Raw genomic sequence first — 5971 nt, 5'->3', positions numbered from 1 at the left:
TAGCACAGTGGTGAAGAGCCTGAGCTTTGCATCTCTGTCGCTTGTCAGCCTGATAAATGCACATTATACAAGGAACGGAATAATTAAAATTACAAATAAGAAAATACAATTATTAACCAATAAAATCAAAGTTGGGGGAGAAAAATTGAAGCTGAAATAAGAGACCCCAAATAAAGGAATAAAAATAAGGCACTAAACAGGTTAAAAAACAAGACCAGAAGCTCAGAAATTTAAAAGTGTAACTAGGGAAAATGAGATAAAGAATTAAAATTTTAGATGTTAAAATCAGAAGCTTAGAATTTCAAGGATATAGTTGTGAATAAAACTGAAGTAGAAAAAGGAAACAAAAATGTTTAGAAGTGAAAACAATGGGGGGAAAAATTAAATGGAACGTAAAGAACAAGCCAGGTGGCTGAAACAACTTATTTTAAAGGAAAATTAAAATAAAGCTAAAAGGAATACAACATTCTCCAGGATCTTATAGGAATATAAGATTCTCTAAGTGCTAAACATTTAGAGAATGAAATAAACTAAAAATAAATATGGAAAATAAGAGATGAACAATTTAAAACATGAGAAGAGCAAACATTTTTTTAAAAAGAAAGTTACTTTCTTTTTAAGAGACACCTGGCTTTTGTTACTGTTATTCTCCAGATACTCAAGCAGCCACAGATTCTAGAAGATTGTCTCTGTAACTTTGATTCCCAAGGTCAGGTTCTTTGTGAAGCACCCCTCCAGGTTCCTTTAGGCGAGAAGTTGAAGGCGACAAGCAGTTCAGAATATTGAGCCTCTTTCTCCAAAGGCTCCTGGCTCCTGTGTCTGCGTGGCTTTTAGTTCAATACCTTGAAGAGCTGGGCATGGCAACAGGCTGGAAAGATACATCTCCTGGCCTGGCCAGCACTGTTGTCTGCCTCGGCTCTATGAGCGGTCCTGTGGACATGCCCTTCCCCAATTGCCTAGAAGCCCAGCAATCGCTCTACAAATACACTGCCTGCCCACACAGCTCTCAGGGCTGAGGTTGTTATGGACCTTCCTTCCTTCTCTTCACCTTGCTGGCTGCAGCTCAGACAATCACACTGTTTTGTAACATTTCTGGCCTCAGGTAGAAAGCAAATCAGTGGTTTGCAAACTTTTTGGCTACCACTCACAGTAAGAAATACATTTCATAGTGTGACTCAGTACATACATATGTGTATACACCTGTATGACTAAAAAAGAAGTTTTACAAAATAAGTACCCTCTCTAATGTCATACACTGTTATTTTCTGTTCTTTTGTATTCTGTATTATAGAATTGTCTCAGGTAGAAGCCAGATCAATGGTTTTAAAAAATATTTAGCTTCCATTCGCACTAAGAAATACATTTTACATTGTGACTTAATGCACATATATATATGCATTTATGTAATTAAAAGAAAAGCTTTACAAAACGATACTCACTCTTCATATAATGCGCCTTTTAACTTTCTATTCTATTGTATTATAGTTTTGTTGATGGCTTCTGAGTAATATCTAGCTATATTTGCATCTCCAAGTTTCCTACCAAGCAGACTCAATGGCAGTATGGAGAACCACAGCCAAGGAAAATGCCCAACAGGATTGTAGAGTGATTACAGATGTCTTTGTACTGACAATGCACTTTACTACTCCCCGGTGCTGAGCTAATCTATACATTGTGCCCTTATTCCTCCAGTTTTTGTCAAGTATGAATACCTTCCACATGAATGACACAGCCTCAGTCTCTAAGGTGTTTACAGTAGGGGAGGGGGAGCCAGGATGCTGGTGAAGAGAGCTCCAGGAGAGTTTCCAGAAGATGTTATTGAATTGAGAGTTATCAGTTAGACACAAATTTTTTGAAAATGACAGAAAACCCAACACAAATATGCTTAAATAAAAAATAGAATTTATTTACATAACTGAATGCCCAGGAGAGATTTGTCTTCAGGCTCAGCTTGATCCACCACTCAATGACATTCTAAGATCTATCTCTCATATCTGCTTCCCTGTGAAAGGTCCGTTTCCAAGGTGATTCTTCTAATGGTAACAAATATGGCTTTACCAGTCTCAAACTCGAAAGTACCACGAGCTGGTGGGAAGAGTTTGTATCCCTGCATAGGGTCATGTTCTATCCCTGAATCAATTATTGTGTCTGGGGGAAAGGATGTGTCAGTAAGTATAAGCCAGCCAGGGGCTACCTCTAGAGCTAATCCCCCATAAACCACATGGTTAAGAGTGGAGGGATTGATTTTCGAAAGAAAATATGGGGAACAGTGGGAAAATGGAAGCTGGGCTGCCAATGGCAAGTGTTTACTCCACTGAGCCTCGAAGGTAGTGTGGAGACAGGGAAAAGAGTTGTGGTGGAGAAGGCTTGTCACTACTTGGGGACACACTCGAGGTGCAAGGAGTGGCACCTGGAGCCACCTGAAGTCACCTGATGCAGCCAGAGCTTCAGGACACACATGGAGGAGCCGTGAGAGATGAGACGAGAGCTACTGAGGCAGACGGCGGGTTCTGAACCCAGGCTAGAGAATGAGGACCAAATCTAGCAGCTAGTCGAGCTCAGAGAAAGGTTCTCAGTGAAATGAGCATTTTCTGAGACTCACTTTGCATCGGGGGCAGAATGATTAGAGAAAGGCAATCCGGGAAGGCCACGGTCATCCAGGCAAGAGTTACATGAGTGCCCAACAGGGGAGCAGCAAGCACGAGCGTGGAGAGAGGGGGGAACTGATCCGAAAGCTCTGGGCTCCTTCATCTCAGAACCCCCGTAAATGAACTTTCAATTCTGTTGACTTATGCAAAGGAGGGACAGATCCTTTAATATTTAATTGGCTTCAAACAAAGATCAAACAAATCCTGAAAGCTTTACTTTTCAAAAGGGAAGAAACTACCTGTTGGGGAAAAAAAAATGCCAATTGTTATGGAACTCATTATACAAGTCTATCCCATCAAATGGTTAAATTACTTTGCATTAAACGAGATGGAATGAAGACATTTCTTATCCACCAGACAGCTCCAGAGGCCTCACTGGGCCCCCCGGTCAGAACTTCTCTCCTCCTGGTCCCTCAGAACCTGGGCTCCAACTGTCTTGTGTCAGCACTACGCGTGTGCATCCTTATCACCCACTGGATTGTGAGCGGAGGACAGAAACCTCTTCATGTTGACTGAAATAACTCCCTTTCCCTCCCTCCCTCCCTTTCCCAAGCACCTACTTGGATCCAAGCATCACGACAGGTGCTGGAGATACGGAGAGGAATCCCAGCTAGACCCGAACCCGAACTAGACCCGAAGGAATTGAGACATTTCACAAATGCTGGGAGAGACACCCATAGAGAACACAGGGGGAGGAGAGCTCCGTTCCACGTGGGGAGATCAGGAAGCGCTTCATCAGAGGCAACGCGTAATGTGAGTATTAAAAGACTAGCAGGCAGAGAGGGTGGGCAGGAGAGAGGGAAGGCACTGGGTGGGAAGCACTTGCCAGGCAGGTAGTTGTTTTAGCATGGGGGAGGCCGTAACACCTGGGGCCACATGGGTGTCTACAGAAGTATGTAGCCATTTCTTTTTCTTTTTTTTTTGGTGAAGAAGATTAGCCCTGAGCTAACTAACATCTGTTGCCAATCCTCTTCTTTTTGCTGAGGAAGATAGGCCCTGGGCTAACATCTGTGCCCATCTTCCTCTACTTTATATGTGGGATGCCGCCACAGCATGGCTTGATAAGTGGTGCTTAGGTCCATGCCCAGGATCCGAACCTGCGAATCCCAGGCCACGGGAGCAGAGTGCATGAACTTAACCACCGCGCCTCTGAGCTGGCTCCTGTAGCCCTTTCTTCTAGAGCACTTTCAGAGCACCCCCCCTGCCTGTGCTGGGACTGAGTCATCATGCACGTGAGCCTTTCACATATTCTCATGTAATCCTTACTATAATGCCGTACAATAGAAACAATAGGAGGAACCCTGGTTCTATAGAAAATGGAGGTTTAGCAAAGTGGTTGAGAGGCACACAGCTGGGAAGGGAGTAGAGGGTGAGCCTGTGAGATGTGCTGGCTTATAGGCCTTTTGGTCCACTAGAGCACACGGCTACTACCCAGCTATCTGGCTGCAGTGACTCTGTCCTTTAGGAGCTGAAGCAGATTGGAGAACTGGGGCTCCCTTTTCTGACCTCAGCTATGTCACTTCTTCATTTTATTTGCCAGAATCAGTTTTCACACCTGCCCGAAGAATCAGCCCATTATAGATAAATAGACAGAATAAACTGTACACACACACACACACACACACTCGTTTGGCAATAACGATGGTTAATGTAAGGTGAAAGACATTTGATGCTAAGGACATGGGTTTATTTTTACTAAAATAAGCCAAACAAGATTATTTTCCCACTACATTAGAGCCACTTACAATTATATTGAGAACAAGGAGTAATCTGGTAGAAATTGAAACCCTGATACTTAAAGTTATTTTGATGTTTTTATTTAAAAAATAATTCTTAGCAGAAGAAAGTTTTTAACATTCCTAGAACCCCATAAAGCATTGCTTTATTCATATGACTTCCATGCTTAAGAAATTTCAGTGATATATTGTGAATATCACGAAGTCCACACCTTCTACGTGGAATTTAAGGTCGGTAATAATTTCACCACAACCTACGTTTCTAGTTTTGTTTCCAGGCTCTCTCATCCTCCCTTGTAGATCTCCTCCTTTTCATCCATGCTCACTTGTCTCTACTTACCATTAGCTTTGATCCTGCCTCCTCAGTGGAACCTGTTGCTATTGACAATACTGTCTATGCTGAAAGTACTTGACAGAAATCCAAAGACTTTTCTGAGGACTGAAGTCTTGAATTGGCACATTGTGGGAGCAAATCTCTTGCCGGCAACTGTCTATAGTTTTCTCTCACCCTGTGAGTGAGCCTGGCTGGAGTTGCCTCCCTTCTAGATCTCTTATTTGACGTAGAACGAATAGCTCTAGTCCCACGGAGGGCTAAGCTGGATGGACCATTTGGTAATTGTGAAACCCACACCTTGTTACTACCTCAAAGAAAGACAATAAGAAGTGATAGTGAAAACGTAGGGTATAAAAAAATCAAGGTAACCTTCCCTACATTTTGTTTCATTCTATCCCTTATTAAAAATGGCGGGCCACGTACTCATATCTCTCTTGAAATCCAGGGGAGGAAGGAGGCAGACATGTGGCTCTAAGAGCTGGAAGGATGTGGTTGTGACACTAGGAAAAGAGGAAGCTGAAAACCAGAGCAGAACACCAAGAAAGAGTCATGCTGTGCATCGGCCAAGAGTCACAAAAAAAGGCTTTGAAAATTCTATCTTGGAAGCAAAAACGTAAGAGAGGGAATATAGTTGTCACTAGGTGCCAACTTGAGATGTTCTTTTCAGGTTGGTGACAAGCCAGGGGGATGATATAAACAGAGAGTGTTTGTATTTCAGCAACATGTTTGCTAAAGTTCCACTGCATGCTCGTGAAAAAAAATTGGTGAAATATGCACTGGATCAGAGTTACAAACCCCAGGTAGATTGGTTCTATCCAAATTAGCAGCTTTTTCTTACCCTACAGGGAAGCCTCGGCTGGAAAACCATCTCCTGAATAATACGCTTATCAACTTTACACTTGGCACAAACAATAAGAGATTAAAAGTGTGCGAGACGACAGAATTAAAATTATTTTGACAGGCTGACACCAATAAGATTAAATTTAACATAGATAAATGTTAAATTCTTTATTTAGGTTAATTGTTTTTTCCCCTGAGGTTAATATGGTTTGGAACACAGGATTTTAAGAAGATGCTTCTGGGAATTGTAGTTGATCCTATGACAACTGCCCATTTTAAAATCCATTTAAAATATTTTTAAAATTCCATATAGAATTATTTTATATTTTGCATCTGACAAATAATTCAAACATCCAAAGTGGTGTTTATTATTTCAGTTGAATCTCTCTTATGCTGGCATATTTCCTTCGGGT

This window comes from Diceros bicornis, chromosome 4 (assembly GCF_020826845.1).
Source record: "Diceros bicornis minor isolate mBicDic1 chromosome 4, mDicBic1.mat.cur, whole genome shotgun sequence".
NCBI classification, from domain to species: Eukaryota; Metazoa; Chordata; class Mammalia; order Perissodactyla; family Rhinocerotidae; genus Diceros; species Diceros bicornis.
This window is presented reverse-complemented; position numbering follows the sequence as displayed.